Source organism: Protopterus annectens, chromosome 10.part0 (genome assembly GCF_019279795.1).
Source record: "Protopterus annectens isolate FY-2018-M chromosome 10.part0, PAN1.0, whole genome shotgun sequence".
In the NCBI taxonomy this organism is placed as follows: domain Eukaryota; kingdom Metazoa; phylum Chordata; order Ceratodontiformes; family Protopteridae; genus Protopterus; species Protopterus annectens.
Window position 1 is genome coordinate 1,409,803,575 of NC_056744.1, and position 17,218 is coordinate 1,409,820,792.

The following is a 17,218-nucleotide window of genomic DNA, read 5'->3' on the forward strand; positions in this document are numbered from 1 at the left end:
AATCCTTGGTTCCAGTTTCTACTCGTGTGTGTCCATGAGATTTCTGCTTAGTCCGTCTGCCAGTGTATTTAGTTTTCCTGGCAGGAATTGAGCTTGTAGATTCACTTGGTAGCTCACAATGCCATGGCTAGTCTGTAAAGGGGGTAAGAATGTGTGCCCCCCTGCTTATTTATGTACCACATGACAGTGGTGTTGTCCGTCTTTACCATTAGTTGTCCTGGAAGAATGTGGTCCTTGAAGGCTGTCAGAGCATTCTGTACAGCTAACATTTCCTTTTGATTTTTGTGCAGGTGCATTTGATTTGGGTTCCATTTGCCCTGAATGCATTTCCCTGCCAGATGAGCCCCCCCATGCATAGTCTGATGAGTCTGTTGTTAAGATTTGCGTGGCAGTGGGTAATGTGAATGGTAATCCCCTGTTTTGGTGGCAGGCCTCTGCCCAACAAAGGAACTCTAGGCAAGGTACGATAGGAATCCTTGCTTCTAGAGTCTGTGAATGTTGACACCATAAGCTTTTGAGATACCACTGTAGTTTCCTCATTTGCAGCCTTGCATTTGGAATTAGAATAATGCAGGAGGCCATGAATCCCAAAGCTTGCAGTATTTGCCTTGCAGATAGCTGGGTTTTTGTGGCCACTTGTTTTAAGTAAGTTGTCAAATGAATCCGTTTCTCTGGCGTGAGTCATCTGGGAAGTTGTATTCAAGCTTACTCCCTGGAATATCATTTCTTGACAGGGTACCAGGTGGGATTTCTTTTCGTTTATGGTGAACCCCAAACAAGTCAGTACCCTTTGAACAAAGGCCAGATGATTCAAAAGAATGTCCTTGCTTTCTGCCCGAATTAGACAACCGTCCAGGTATGGGTATATTTGAATATTTCTTTGCCTGCAAAATGCAATGACTGGAGCTAGGCACTTTGTGAATACCCTGGGCGCAGTAGATAAGCCAAAGGGCAGTGCAGAGAAAGTACAGTTTTGTACCTACCATAAATGTAGATGTCCGATAGGTATGCAACTGCAGTCCTGACATATGGGTTGTCCTGCCTCAGGCAGCCCTTCGGTCGGCCGGATTCCAAAGTCTGGGTCCGGCGTCGGCTGAGGTCGCCTCCACCCCGACGTCAGAGCTGCTGGGGTATAAAAACGTCAGCCGACGCCATCTTCTTCAGTGTTTCTTGCCTCAGATGCCAGGTGCCCTCTAAGGAAGGCTAAATTTAGAGTATGGGAAGAAATTCCAGACATGCACAACAATAACAAACAAATACACCATAAGAGATATCCCCAGCTAGCTAGAATGAGGGGTAGGTACCCAAAAGAATATCACAGTGGGGTAGGAGGGAGGGAAAACCTGACTGCAGCTGACTGCAGTTGCATACCTATCGGACATCTACATTTATGGTAGGTACAAAACTGCACTATGCCCTTCAAGGATGCAACTGCAGTCCTGACTTATGGGTAGAATACCATAGCCAAGCTGGGGGTGGTAGGCAATAAGATAGGGATGGTGTAGCTAATATGCCCTGCAGGACTGGAGTAGCAAACCCTGCCCTGGATCTGGAATATAAAGGCAGGTTGTAATGCTTGGAAAATGTATGCACGGAACTCCATGTAGCAGCTTCTAAAATGTCCTTTGTAGCCACCCCTCTAAGGCTGTGGAGGTGGCTGTTGCTCTGGTGGAATGTGGCCTGATGTCAGCTGGCACATTTTTTCCATGGAAAGAGTAGCAGAATCGAATGCAATTTCCAATCCATTTAGAAATTGTCTGTTTGGAAATTGCTTTTCCCTGTACTCCAGCAGCGTAGGCTACAAATAGCTGGTCAGATTGTCTGAAAGTCTTTGTTCTGTCCAAGTAGTAGCGCAATTGTCTGTGTATGTCCAAGGTGTGCAGAAGCCTTTCTCCTTTATTTTGAGGATTAGGAAAAAAGGTAGGCATGTGAATAGCTTGATTCAGAGAAACCCTGGATACCACTTTTGGCATGAAGGACGGATTGGTTCTTAAAGAAACTCTGTCCTGATGAAAAATGAGAAATGGTTGTACTGCCATGAGGGCCTGTAACTCCGAGACCCTTCTTGCTGAGGTTATTGCCAGAAGGAAAGCTGTTTTCCAGGACAGAAATTGCAATTCTGAAGATGCTGCTGGTTCAAAAGGAGGAAGAGTTAATTTTTCCAACACGAAGTTGAGGTCCCATGCAGGCACTGGTGGTTTCCTTGGAGGCTTGATGTTTTTTATCCCTCTTAGAAACTGTCTTAGCAAAGGATGAGAAAATACAGGTGGATCAGTGTTGTATTCTGCTGAAATTGCTGAAGCGTGTATTTTTATGGAAGAATAAGAAAGGCCATTGTGGAGCATTTCTGCCAAATATTCTAGTATCTGTGGAATGCTCATCACTGATGGATCTTGACCTTTTTTGCGTTCCAGATGCGAAATCTCTTCCATTTTGCTGAATATGCCTTTCTAGTGGAAGGCCTGCGGGCTTCCAGTATGATATATTTTACCCTCTTGGAGAGAGTACCCTGATGAGTAGTCATGGAACCTTCCAAGCTGTCAGCTTCAATGTTTGCAGGCTGGAGTGCAGAGTCCTGTAATTGTGCTGAGTTAGAAGAAGTGGCCATTGAGGTAGAGGCCACGGACTGGTGTGAGTTATGCTCCTTAGTAATGGATACCAGTGTTGTCTCGGCCAGTCTGGAGCTATCAAAATGCCTTTTGGTTGTTCTGTTTTGATCTTCAGTAACACCTTGGTCATTAAAGGAAGAGGTGGGAATGCATATACTGTTAGAGAATTCCAGCAGAAGGAGAGAGCATCCACCTTCCATGCTTGTGGATGATGTGTCCTTGTGCAGAATTTTTTCAGATGGTGATTGAGGTGGGAGGCAAAAAAATCTATGTCCGGCCTTCCCCATGCTTGAGTGATTTGAACAAATATGTCTGGACGCAACATCCATTCGTGAGGGTCCAGGATGCTTCTGCTTAGGCTGTCCGCCAGAACATTGTCTTTCCCTGGTACAAACTGGGATTGCAGCTCTATGTTCAATTTCAGGGATGTTTCCCAGAGATTCATTGCCAGTCTGCAGAGAGGGTATGAATGGGTACCTCCTTGCTTGTTTATGTACCACATAACTGTGGTATTGTCTGTCCTTATTAGTAGATGGCCTTGATGTAGAAACTTTTTGAAGGCCTCGATCGCATGAATCACTGCCAGCATTTCTTTTTGATTGATGTGCAGATGCAATTCTTTTGGTGTCCATTGTCCTTGAATGCATCTGCCCGCCATGTGCGCCCCCCATCCATGGTCTGAGGCATCTGTTGTGATGGTTTGGCTTGTTTGAGGCTTGCTGAAAGACAGACCTTTGTTTTGATGGCTTGCTTGAGCCCACCACAGAAATTCCTTTTGAAGACATGGAATGAGTGGGATAATTGCTTCTAGGCTGTGGCTGTGTTGAGACCATAAACTTTTTAGATACAATTGTAGTTTCCTCATATGCAGCCTTGCCAGTGGAATCAGAAGAATGCAGGATGCCATGAAGCCCAGGGCCTGCAGGATTTTCCTTGCAGTCATCCGGGTTTGCTTTGTCAGATTTTTGAAATACTCTGGTAATTGCTCTTGTTTTTCTTCTGTGAGGAAAGCCATCTGTGAATTTGTGTCTAATTTGGCTCCTAGGAATATTATTTGTTGGGATGGTACGAGTCTTGATTTCTGAATGTTGACTGTGTATCCCAAAGCCTGTAGTAAATGAGTGACATAGTCCAAGTTTCTTATCAAGGCTTGTTTGCTGTCCGCTTGTATAAGGCAGTTGTCCAGGTAAGGGTATATTTGTATCCCCTGAAGTCTGCAATGTGCAATTACTGATGCCAGGCATTTCGTGAATACTCTGGGTGCAGTAGATAAGCCAAAGGGCAATGCTGAGAATTGATAATGCTCTGACCCTGCAAGAAATCTGAGGTATCGTCTGCAACTTTGTCTGATTGAGACATGCAGGTATGCCTCCTTGAGGTCCAGAGTTACCAGCCAAGACCCCTTGCCCAGCATGGGAAGGAGTTGCTGTAAGATCAGCATTTTGAATTTTGGCACGATGAGATAAGTATTCAGTGCGGACAAGTCCAGGATAGGTCTCCATTGCTTTTCTTTTCTTGGAACAAGGAACAGTCTTGAGTAAAATCCTTGGCCTTGTTCTTTTGGAGGAACCTTTTCTATTGCCTTCATTTGTAACAGCTTTGAAATTTGTATGAGTGCCTCTGCCCTCTGATTTGGTGGCAGGTTTGGCATGCCTTGCTTGTCTTGTTGGTAATGTATGGAAGAGGAATCTGTAGCCTTTGTCTATTATGTCCAGTATCCATTTGTCCACTGTAATATTGTGCCAATTTTCTGAGAATAAAGATAGCTTTCCGCCCAAAGGTGCTTCTAATTGAGCCCTGGTTGGCGGTATCAAAGTCAAGTCATTGAGTTTGTCCTTGTGGAGCAGTAGTAGATCCTGCACCACCTCTCTGGTTAGGAGGTTGCCATTGACGGCCTCTGTAGGAGCCCCGATATTGCCCTCTACCTCTTGCACGTCTGTTTTTACCTCTTTGAAACTTGTCAGTGTCTGGAAAGGACCAATTCTTAGAAGGCCAATTCCTGCTGAACCTCGGAGGTTGTACCTGGAGGAAATCTTTGACTGTTTGCACTAATTTAGCCTTTTCCTCTATTTTCTTTAATACCTCTCGTGCATTAGCACCAAATAGCTTTTGTTTTTCCAGTGGTGCATCCAGAAGCTTTACTTTAACATGATCTGGCAATGTTTGTTCCTTCAACCAAGCATGTCTATGTATGACAGCCCCTGTCATGGCTGCTCTACATGAAACTTCCAATGCATCATATCCACACTGAAGGAAATGGTTGCTAACCTGCTGTGTATTATGAACCAAATCCTGCAAAGCCTTTCTATCTAATGGTTCAGGAGAGGCCAATTTCTTCTGCAAATCATCTAACATGTACTCCTGATACTGAATCATATGAAATTGACAGCTTAATGCTCTCATAGAAAGGGTGGATGAAGTATATACTTTTTTGCCCCACCTTTCTAAAGCCCTAGAATCCCTATCTGAAGGTAAAGGATTCTTAGCAGTAGTGGTAACAATCCCTTTAGGCCCCTGAGAAATAGTTTCTGGATCAGCAGTATGGCCCTTGTATAGAAATTGATGTGTATCTGGAACCCTATAGTACCTGTCTGGCTTGACAGGGGCAGAAGGGAGAGAGTCTGGGGAAGCACTGGACTCGGAGTACACATCATCTAATACATTTAAAACCGGGGGTATAGCTAAGGGTCTATGCTGAGGTAACTTTAAAGATTGCCTTAACCTTTTCCTAGAGTCTGAGTATTCCTGGCCTTGCCATTGGAAATGTTCTCTCATAGAATGAAGCGTTTCCCCAAAAGAAAATTCCTCGGGAGGTGAAGCAGAGGGAATGGATTCCTCTGCATCAGAATCCTCGTAGGCTGGGAAGGCCTCCTCCTGGTAATCTGACTGGCCAGAATCAGCTGAGGCCTCATCAGAAGACTGGGGATCTACCTGCTCAACCCTAGGCCTTTTGTCAGAAGGCGGCTGAGAACCTATGTCTGGATGTGGCTGTGAGCCCCTGAATAAAAAAATAAGGTCTTCAGCTAAACTCAATATCTGTGAACCAGTGGAGGATCCCTGTGAAACAGTTTTAGGAGGGTGAGACTTAGCCTGTTTGGCAGCTTTAGCACGTGTGTAGGCCTTAATGGACATAGACACAGGAGGCCTGGCTGCCCCACGTGCTGGGGTAGTTTTATCCACCAAAATGGTGTCGGAAATTTCCTGGGCTTCGGTCTCCGAGGGAAATTCTAAAACCGGCACAGAGCTGGCCTCCGGTACCGAAGTCACCGGTAAAGCGGTGTCATCGGTTTGGAGCGGTTGTGTAACCGCCTCAGCAGAGACCGAGACACTCGCGGTAGGCCTGAGCGTGGTGTCGGTAGAGACCGCAGACCGCGTGTGTCGGTCCTTATCCTTCCATTTTTTAGGCAAATGTGCTGTCGGAAGCTCCGACGGCATGGTATAACAGAAACTTTCCCCAAAATAATCCTCTGCAAACTCTGCCCGACGCCTTAGAGTGCGTTTATTAAAGGAAGCACAGGCTGTACAGGCAGAGACGTCGTGGTCTGGGCCGAGGCAGGGTAAGTAGTAAGAGTGGAAATCCTTATGAGGTATTTGTTTTCCACAAGACAAACAATTATTAACTTTTACAGTTTTATCCGACATCGTTTGAGGCAAGAAAAGGTCCCCAACGGGGTACTTAGCTTTTTTGAAGACTTCGGTAGCTGAAATCACAGGAGCTGGCCGACCGGCACTTGCGAACTGCTTCTGCTTCGGGCACCGCGTGGCAAGAAAGACTGGAGAAGATGGTGTCGGCTGACGTTTTTATACCCCAGCCGCTCTGACGTCGGGGAGGAGGCGACCTCAGCCGACACCGGACCCAGACTTTGGAATCCGGCCGACCGAAGGGCTGCCTGAGGCAGGACAACCCATATGTCAGGACTGCAGTTGCATCCTTGAAGGACATCTGATCATGCATGTAGCCTGCTTTGAAGCGTAGGTATCTTCTGCAAGACCCCCTGATAGGGATGTGCAGGTTATGCTTCTTTTAAGTCTAGTGTTGCCAACCATGCATCCTTGCCTAACATAGGAAGCAGCTGGTGAAGATTCAGCATTTTGAACTTTGGAATCACCAGAAAGGTGTTTAGAATAGAAAGGTCCAAGATAGGACGCCATGTACTGCCTTTTCTGGGTACCAGAAAAAGTCTTGAATAGAAACCTTGTCCCTTTTCCTCTTCTGGTACCAACTGAATAGCCCCTATGTTCAACAGAGTGAGTATTTTGGGCCTCTGCCCACTGATTTGGGGGTAGATCTGGCCACCCGCTTGGTGTTGGTAACATGTGGAAATGAAATCTGTATCCTTGGGACACTATATTTAAAACCCATTTGTCCTGGGTAATGAGTTCCCAGTTTTTGGCCTGCAGATCAATCTTTCCGCCTAAAGGAGCATTCAGTTTGGAAGTGTTGGTAGCTTTAAAAGCAAGTTATTGAGACAGTTTTCCATAGGGGGGAGTCTTACTACTCCCAGGTTTGGGTGTGGAAACCCCCCACTGCCTAGTCTTCTGTATCCCTTGGGGCTGAAACCTGGGGTTTCTGCTGTGTCTGGGTTTGGCTTGCAAAGACCTGGAAGGGGCTGGAAAGGACCAACGTTTTGAGGGCCAGTGCCTACTAAATCTAGGAGGCTGAACTTGTAAGAAATATTTAACAGTTTGCATAGATTTAGCTTTATCTTCCATCTTTTTAAGAAATTCCTCAGCCTTGTTGCCAAACAGGCAGCCCTGATTTTAGGGAGCATCCAACAATTTAGCTTTAACATGATCAGGCAAACCTTGCTCCTTAAGCCAAGCATGCCTTCTGGGCACAGACCCAGTAACAGCAGCCCTGCAAGAGGCCTCTAATGAATCACATCCACACTGCAAAGTATGTTTTACAACCTGTTCAGCAGAATGTATTAAATCCTGCAATTCTTTGTTTTCAGCACAGTCAGGAATTATCATTTTTTGTTTAAACAATCCAATAACATGTTGTTGATACTTTAACATATGAAACTGGCAATTTAAAGCCCTAATGGCCAAGGTTGCAGAAGTTTAAACTTTCTTACCCCATCTATCTGGCGCCCTGGAGTCCCTATTAGAGGGAGTAGGGTTTTTAGCAGTAGAAGCCTTAATGCCCTTGGGTCCCTGTGAAACAGTCTCTGGATCTGCAACAGGCTTTTTAAAAAGGAACTTGTGAGAATCAGAAAAGTACAGTTTTGTACCTACCATAAATGTAGATGTCCGAACAGGATAGCATCTGCAGTCCTAACAAATGGGTTGTCCTGTCGTCAGGCAGCCCTTGATCGGATTCCAAAGTCTGGGTCTGGCCTCGGCTGGTGTCGCACTTCACCTGACGTCATCACTGCTGGTCTTCGGGTATAAAGGCATCAGCCGACGCCATTTTCCTCAGTGTTTCTTGACCCAGATGCCAGTTGCCCTCTTGGAAAGCTAAATTTTGGATAAATGCCAATGTTTCCACAAAGTAGAAGGCAAACACAAAAAATAGACATGTATGTACATATATACAAACAAATACACCATAAGAAATCCCCCCCAGCTAGCTATTAGGTGGGCAAATACCCTAGGAATACCACAGAGGGAAGGAGGTGGGTAATCCTGACTGCAGATGCTATCCTGTTCGGACATCTACATTTATGGTAGGTACAAAACTGTACTATGTCCTTCAAGGATGCATCTGCAGTCCTAAATGGGTAGAATACCATAGCCAAACTAGGGGAGGAGGAAGAAGGAATTATGGTGTAGTTAGGATCCCTTGCAAAACAGCAGTGGCAAACCCTGCTCGGGATCTAGAGTATAGAGGTAAGTTATAATGCTTGGCAAATGTATGCACGGAGGTCTAAGTAGCAGCCTCTATAATGTCCTTGGTAGCCACTCCTCGTAAGAAAGCTGTGGTAGTGGCTGTAGCCCTTGTAGAATGAGGCCTTATGTTCTGTGGAATTTGCTTTCCATGGTAGGAGTAACAGAATCTTATGCAATTTCCTATCCACTTGGAGATTGTCTGTTTTGAAATTGCTTTTCCTTCCCTTCCTGCTGCATATGCTACTAGAAGCTGGTCAGTTTTTCTATTGCCCTTGGTTCTGTCCAGGTAGTAGCGCAACTGTCTATGTACATCCAAGGTTTGCAGCAGTCTTTCCCCCCTATTCTGTGGATTGGGAAAGAAGGTAGGTAGGTGGATTGCCTGGTTTAGAGACACTCTGGATACCACCTTAGGCATAAATGTAGGATTAGTTCTCATGGACACTCTATCTTGATGGAAGATTAGGAAGGGTTGTACTGCCATTAAAGCCTGTAGTTCCGAAACCCTTCTTGCTGAAGTAATTGCCAGCAGGAAAGCAGTTTTCCAGGATAGGTGCTGTAGATCTGCTGTTGCTGCTGGTTCGAATGGAGGGAGTGTCAATTTTTCTAGCACAAAGTTCAAGTCCCATGCTGGTAATGGTGGTTTCCTTGGAGGTTTTACATTCTTGATTCCCCTCAGAAACTGCCTGAGTAGAGGATGTGAGAAGACAGGGGGATCGAAGCTGTATTCTGCAGAAATAGCTGATGCATGTATCTTGATGGAGGAGTAGGACAGGCCTGTATGGAGAAGCTCTGCCAAATACTCCAGGATGTTGGCAATATCTACCTTTGACACATCTTTCCCTCTTTCAGTACTCCAAATGGCAAACCTTTTCCATTTTCCTGCATAGTTCCTTCTTGTTGAAGGTCTGCGGGCCTCCAGGATAATGTCTTTAACCCTTTGGGATAAATCTGGGTTAGTTGCTCTTATGTAATGTTCCAGGCAGCCAGTTGCAGAGTTTTCAGGTTTGGATGCAATATGTTGTAGTTGCTCTGAGTTAACATCAAAGGAATCAGGGGTAGTGTCCACGTTTCCCCGAGACATGCTCCTCAGTAATGGATACCAATGTTGTCTTGGCCAATTTGGAGCTATCAGAATTATCCTTGGACGTTCCTCTTTGATTTTCAGTAGTACCTTGTGCATCAAAGGAAGAGGTGGAAATGCATATGCTGTCAGGCCTTTCCAACTGAAGGATAGGAGTCCACCTTCCAAGCAAGTGGGTGGTATGTCCTTGTGCAGAATTTCTTGAGCTGGTGATTGAGTGGGGATGCGAATAGGTCTATCTGTGGCATTCCCCATTTCTTTGTGATGGTCTTGAAGATGTCGGTGTAGCATCCATTCGTGAGCATCCGAGGTAGTTCTGCTTAACATGTCTGCTAGGATGTTTTCTTTTCCCGGTACAAATATTGCCTGTAACTGAATGTTGTAACTCAGAGCCATATTCCATAGGTCCAGAGCCATTCGGCATAGGGGTATGAATGAGTGCCTCCCTGTTTGTTGATGTACCACATGACTGTGGTGTTGTCTGTCCTTATCATCAATTGGCCTTCTTTGAGGAATGGTCTGAAATTCTGGATTGCTAGTTTTACTGCCAGCATTTCTTTTGATTTATGTGCAGGTGCAGCTGATCTGGAGTCCATAAGCCTTGAATGCACTTGTCCAGCATGTGGGCCCCCCAACCGAGGTCTGAGGCGTCTGTTGTGATGGTCTGGCTTGGTTGAATGCTGTGGAAGGACAAACCTGGGTTTGACCGGCATGCCTGAGCCCACCATAGGAACTCTTGTTTCAGGCATGGGATCAGTGGTAGTTCGTTTCTAAGCTGTGTCTGTGTTGAGACCATAGATTCTTTAGATACCACTGTAGCTTTCTCATATGCAGTCTGGCATGGGGAACTAGGATTATGCAGGATGCCATGAAGCCCAAGGCCTGCAGTACTTTTCTTGCTGTTAGTTTGTTCTGCTTTGTTAATGCCAAGAAGTAAAGAGGAAGTTGTTCTTGTTTTTCTGCAGTTAGGTATGCCATCTGTTTTACTGTGTCCAATTCTGCACCCAAGAATGTTCTTGTTTGGGATGGTATCAGTCTTGACTTTTTAAGTTGACTGTGTATCCCAGGGCTTGTAGTAAGCAAATGACTCTTTGTAGGTCTTGTGTCAGCTTGTTTTGGTTGTCCGCTTGTATCAGGCAGTCGTCCAGGTATGGATAAATTTGGATTCCCTGAAGTCTGCAGTAAGCGATTACTGATGCCAGGCATTTCGTGAACACTCTGGGCGCAGTAGATAAGCCAAAGGGCAATGCTGAGAATTGATAATGCTCTGATCCTGCAAGAAATCTGAGGTATCTTCTGCAATTTGGTCGTATGGGGACGTGCAGGTATGCCTCCTTGAGATCTAGAGTTACCAGCCAATACTCCTTGCCCAGCATGGGAAGAAGTTGCTGTAGGGTCAGCATTTTGAATTTTGGAACAATGATGAATGTGTTTAAAGCGGACAGATCGAGAATAGGTCTCCAACTTTTCTCTTTTCTGGGTACTAGGAAGAGTCTGGAGTAGAATCCCTTGCCCTGTACTGTAGGTGGTACCTTTCCACAGCTCTCATCTTTGTTAATTGAGCTATTTGTTTTGAGCTTCTGTCTTTTGATTTGGTGGTAGGTTTGGCATTCCTCTTTTTACTGGTAAAGTGTGGAAATGAAACCTGTAGCCTTGGTCTATAGTCTGCAAAATCCACTTGTCTCTTGTGATATAGTGCCAGTTTTTTGAAAATAAGGCTAACTTTCCGCCTAAGGGTGCTGCTATTTGTTCCCTGGTAGGCGGTGTTAGAGCCAAGTCACTGTGATTGTCCTGTTGCAGTGGTAGTGGTTGTATCTGTGCCTCGTTGGTTATTGCCTTGCCACTGGAGTCCCCTGTAGGCACCTCCTCTGGATTGATTTCTGCCTCTTGAACGCCTATTCCTGCCTCTCTGAGCTTTAGAGGAGTCTGGAAAGGACCAATTTTTGGAAGGCCAGTTCCTGCTAAACCTTGGGGGCTGAACCTGTAAGAAATCTTTAACTGTTTGTACAGATTTTGCCTTCTCTTCCATTTTCTTCATTACCTGTTGGGCAGGAGAACCAAATAGACTGACCTTATCCATAGGAGCATCTAATAGCTTTGCTTTAACATGATCCGGCAAGACCTGTTCTTTCAACCATGCATGCCTTCTTATAACTGTGCCAGTCATGGCTGATCTAAATGAAGCCTCCAGTGCATCATAGCCACATTTTAAAGAATGGTTACTAACCTGCTGAATGTTATTCACCATTTCTAGAACATATTTCTTATCTAAGGTATCATCAGAGGACAGTTTCTTAGTTAATTGATCAAGCATAAACTCTTGGTATTGGATCATATGAAACTGACAGTTCAAAGCTCTAGCTGAGAGAGTAGCAGAGGTATATACTTTTTTACCCCATCTCTCTAAGGACCTGGATTCCCTTTCAGAAGGAGAGGGTTTTGCTGAGGTTGAAGCTACTGCCTTAGGCCCCTGGGAAATAGTCTCAGGATCTGCAAAAGGAGCCTTGTATAAGTGGTGATGAGTGTCCGGGACCCTGTAAAACCTATCGGGCTTAGCAGGGGCAGGGGGTAAAGTGTCAGGAGCAGTGCAAGCATCATTGAATGCATCATCCACAACAGGAAGAACTGGAGGTATAGCTAAAGTCCTGTGTTGCGGTAAATGTAAAAAGGTCCTAAGCCTTTTTCTAGAGTCTGAGAAATCTTGTCCCTGCCATTGGAATTGCTCTCGCATGGCATGTAAGGTTTCCCCAAAAGAAAATTCCTATGGTGGAGAGGCAGAAGGAATCGATTCTTCAGCATCGGAATCTTCATAAGTAGAAAAAGGAGCCTCTGGATGGTCTGTATTGTCTGTATCATCAGAAGAGTCATCTGAGGACACTGGCTCAGGGGGCTCTGCTCTAGGCCTCTTTTCTGGGGGCTGAGAGGCCCTGTCTGGATGAGATTGAGATCCCCTTATTAAAGAGATGAGATCCTCTGCCAGAGTAAGCATTTGGGAACTGGAACTGGGCCTGTGAGAGGGGGGCTTAACAGGCACAGACTTAGCAGTTTTGGCTGCTTTAGCCCTAGCAAAGGCCTTAATAGACATGGCTGCAGGAGGCCTAGCAGCACCACGTGCTGGGGTAGAGACATCCAAAGGGATGGTGTCCGATAAATCTTGAGAAACCACAGTAGTAGGCAAAACTTCAGAGGCCGACTCAACTAGGGTAGAAGAGGCCTCGGTAGTAGTCATGGATTCGGCTGGAGATTGACCCGTTTGCTCGGTTTCGGCCGAAACCGAGACACTCGCGGTTTGCCTAGCCGTGGTGTCGGCCGAAATCGCGGACCGCGAGTGTCGGTCCTTTTCTTTGCGTTTCTTAACAATTTGAGTAGTCGGAGGATCCGACGGCATAATGTACGCAAAATCTGAGCCGAAAAACTGTTCAGCAAACTCCGACCGGCGCCTAAGCGTTAAGTCGGTTGAAGGAAGCACAGGCTAAACAAGCTGCTACGTCGTGGTCTGGGCCTAAACAAGGTAAGCAGTAAGAGTGGAAATCTTTATGAGGTATTTGTTTCCCACAAGTTAAACAGTTATTCACTTTTTCTGACATCGGCTGAGGCAAGAAAGAGTCCCCAACGGGTACTTAGCTTTATAGAAGTCTTGAAGTAGTATTCGGTAGTAGTAATCTCTGGATCTGACCGACCGGCACTTGCGAACAGCTTCTGCTTGGCGCCACGGCAAGAAAGACTGAGGAAAATGGTGTCGGCTGATGCCTTTATACCCGAAGACCAGCAGTGATGACGTCGGGTGAAGTGCGACACCAGCCGAGGCCAGACCCAGACTTTGGAATCCGGCCGACCGAAGGGCTGCCTGACGACAGGACAACCCATTTGTTAGGACTGCAGATGCATCCTTGAAGGACATCCCTGTAATATCGGTCAGGTTTTCTGGGAGCAGGAGGCAAAGAATCAGGGGCCAAACTAGATTCTGAAAAGGCACCATCAACAATGTCTAGTACAGGAGGTATAGCTAAAGGCCTATACTGAGGCATGAGTAAGAAATCCCTAAGCCTCTTTTCTGAATCATAACAATCCTGGCTTTCCCAGTGGAAATGCTCCCTTAGAGTATGTAAGGTCTCACCAAAAGAAAAATCCTCTGAAGGGGAAGCAGATGGAATAGAGTCCTCTGCATCAGAATCCTCATAAGTAGATAAGGGCAAATCCAGATCATCAGAAAAATCAGAATCCTGTTCAGAAGATTCATAAACAACTTCAGTTCCGAGTCTTTTAGAAGGGGGAGGTTGGCTTCCCCTGACCAGAGTTATAAGATCTTCAGCCATTCTTATAATTTGTTTTTTAGGCATAGAGGCCTGAGTATGCAGCCTGGGCGTCGGTTTCTTAGGCATGGTTCGAGATTTTGGCCTAAATGAAGAAGGAGGTGTCAGTTTAATATGCAAGTCCTTAGACCTGAATACACCCTCAGAATCTGCTGCCTGCACAGCGGCTCCAGACCCATTCAAGGCAGAGACATCCGCAGGTTCCACAGTTGAAGCATCTCGCGGCGTACTGGACTCCGAATGGGTCTCAGTAGAGGCCTGCGAGTCAGAAGTAGCGGGTATCAGGGGCTGCGAAAGCGCCTGAGTACCGGCGAAATGGCGACTGGCTTAGGAGAAGCGTCGTCGGCAGCTTTGGACTGCGGCGGCCTATCTCTGTTTTTATCTTTGTGTTTTTTCGGAATCCCAGTAGTCGGATGGTTAACCGATGACATTTCTGGATAATTAAACAGAGAACCGAAATATTTAGAAGCAAAAATATACTGATGACGGATAGTGCGCTGATTAAATAAAGCACAAAACTGACAACAAGGTATGCCGTGGTCAGGGCCTAGGCAAGGAATACAGTACGAATGAAAATCTTTGTGAGGTATTTGCTTTCCACAAGTAATGCAATTATTAACTTTTACTGACATCGGTAAGAAGCAAGAAAAAGTTTCCCCAACGGGGTACTTAGCTTTAGTTGAAGACTTCGGTTCTGAAGCTCAAAAACGAAGCCAACCGGCACTTGCAAACTGCTTCTGCTTTGGGCACTGCACGGCAAGAAAGACTGATGTAATGGCATCGGCTACATGCTTTATACCCCTGACATCATGGAAGAGGGGGCAGCGAACGACGCAGGACCCAAGACTTTTCTTAATCAGGCCAGCTGAGGGCTACTGCAAGCAGTTAACCCAAATGTATTGACTGCAACAGTGAAACACGAAAAACATCCAGGATTGCTACTTTTTCACTGCATTTTTTTTATTGACAGACTGGAACTCATCTGCTTTTACATTTTGTGGATAATTACCCTTAATCCTGCATTTAGTATTAGAGATGCATTATGGGAAAAATACTGAACCTGCTTTGTGGTTAGCATTCTGTGTGATCTTGATTACTCAAGTATCCTAGACAAGGTAAAAAGTACAGTTGTGTACAGTTACCATAAATGTAGATGTTCGAGCGTATTCACTGTTGCAGTCCTAACCAATGGGTTATCTGGCTCCCGGTAGCCCTCAATCGGCCAGAATATCAATACAAATGACATCAGCTGTTGTCGGTTGTAAAGGACATCAGGGCGTCCGATACAAAAGGAGGCAGCCGACATCACTTCTTCAGTCTTTCTTGCCATAACAATCAGAAGCCTCCAGAAAACAAGGCTTAGACTAGATTTAGCCTGTACCTTAGGAAAAGAGAAAAAAGGGGGAAAGAGGGAGGGAAAGCAGGACTGCAACAGTGAATACACTCGAACATCTACATTTATGTTAAGTGTACACAACTGTACTATGTTCATCGTGTTTCACTGTTGCAGTCCTAACTAATGGGTTGATTATCAAAGCCCAGAGAAAAGGGAGGAGGAACCAACAGAATCAAGGATTGGAGATAATGCCCTGCAGAAACCCCACCCTGGCATTTGAAAACAAAGACAAAGACAAATTATAATGCTTTGTGCAAGTGTGAACAGAAGACCAAGTGGCAGCTTCCAAAATGTCTTTAGTCGTTGCACCCCTTAAAAAGGCTTCAGAAGTGGAAGCTGCTCTAGTTGAGTGGGTCCTAACCCCTTGAGGAGGAACCTTGCCATGAAAGGAATAACAAACAGTAAAACAATGCAGCAATCCATTTAGAAATGGTTTGCTTAGAAATAGCCTTGTCCTGGGCTCCAAGGGCAAAGCTGACCAATAGCTGAGCTGATTTCCGAAGGTCTTTAGTCCAGATGAAACCTGAGCTGTCTATGCACATCAAGAGAATGTAGGATCCTCTCACCTCTATTTCGAGGATTAGGAAAGAAGGTAGGAAGGTGTATGGACTGATTAAGAGTCGGGCTAGAAACCACCTTAGCCATAAAGGAGGGGTTGGTTCTCAGAGAGACCCTATCTGCATGGAAAATAAGAAAAGGCTCCACAGCCATCAAAGCCTGCAGCTCCATAACCCTCCTTGCTGAAGTTATAGCCAAGAGGAAGGCAGTCTTCCATGAGAGAAACTTTAAATCTGCAGTGGCAGCTGGCTCAAAAGAAGGAAGACTTGAGTTTCTCTAGAACAAAATTAATATCCCAGGCTGGAGTAGATGCCCTTCTGGGAGGTTTTTAAGTTGCAGGCATCTCAGAGAAACATGGTCATCAGAGGATGAGAGAAAATGGGCTGTTCAAAAGAACTTCTTCTTCTTCTTCTTTCAGCTTTTCCCGGTTAGGGGTCGCCACAGCGGATTACCTTGTCCGCACATTGAATGGCAGTGGAGTTTTACGGTGTTGAGTTGCCAGCCCGGCGCCCAACCTTCCACAGAAGGCACACTCACACGCACACCTAGGGCCAATTTAGAGTGTCCAATCCACCTGCAGCATGTCTTTTGGGATGTGGGAGGAAACCGAGCACTGCGACCACAGGGAGGACATGCAGACTCCGCACAGAAGGCACCCCAGCCGAGGATCGAACCGGAGAACCTCTTGCTGTGAGGTGGCAATGCTAACCACTGCACCACCGTGGCCGCCCGGGCTGTTCAAAAGAACAATGAGCAGAAATGACTGAAGCATGGATCTTGATAGAGGAAAAAGAAAAACCACCCTGAAGCAAATCAACCAGGTATTCCAGGATCACAGGAAGGGTAGGCTGAGAAGAAGATTCCCCTCTAGCCTGCATCCAAAGAGAATCTTTCCCATTTGCCAGCATAAGACTTCCTAGTGCTAGGCCTCCTTCAGCACGTCAACCACCTGCTGAGACAGGGAAGAAGAATAGGATGGAGTCATACAATGAGCCAAGCTGCCAAATGGAGAGACTGAAGATGAGGATGTAGAACGTTTCCCCCTTCCTGAACCAAAAGATTTGGCCTCAGAGGAAGATGCCACGGAGGAAATTGGTAGAGAATACGAAGCAGTGGATACCACTGCTGCCTGGGCCAGAACGGAGCTATGAGAATAGTCCATGGTCGTTCGTCCCTGATCTTCAATAATACTCTGGGAAGAAGAGGAAGAGGGGTGAAGGCATAAACTGACAGCAGCGTCCAAGGGAAGGACAGACCATCCACTCTCCAGGCTCTGCTGTGATGCTGCCTGGTGCAAAAAGAGGTAGAAGATGGTTGTCTGGAGAGGAGAAGAGATCCACTTGAGGAGTGCCCCAACATTGAATGATGCTGTAAAAAAATGCTCTGTTCAGCTGCCACTCGTGAGAATCCAGGGTCTGTCTGCTCAACT

At 45.9% G+C, this 17,218-nt stretch overlaps 1 protein-coding gene across 2 annotated transcripts in view; it reads right to left on the reverse strand.

The window, feature by feature from the left end:
* SYDE2 (synapse defective Rho GTPase homolog 2) overlaps nucleotides 1–17,218 on the reverse strand; it is an 862,822-nt gene that overhangs the window by 636,302 nt on the left and 209,302 nt on the right. The gene's annotated exons all lie outside the window — the stretch shown is intronic.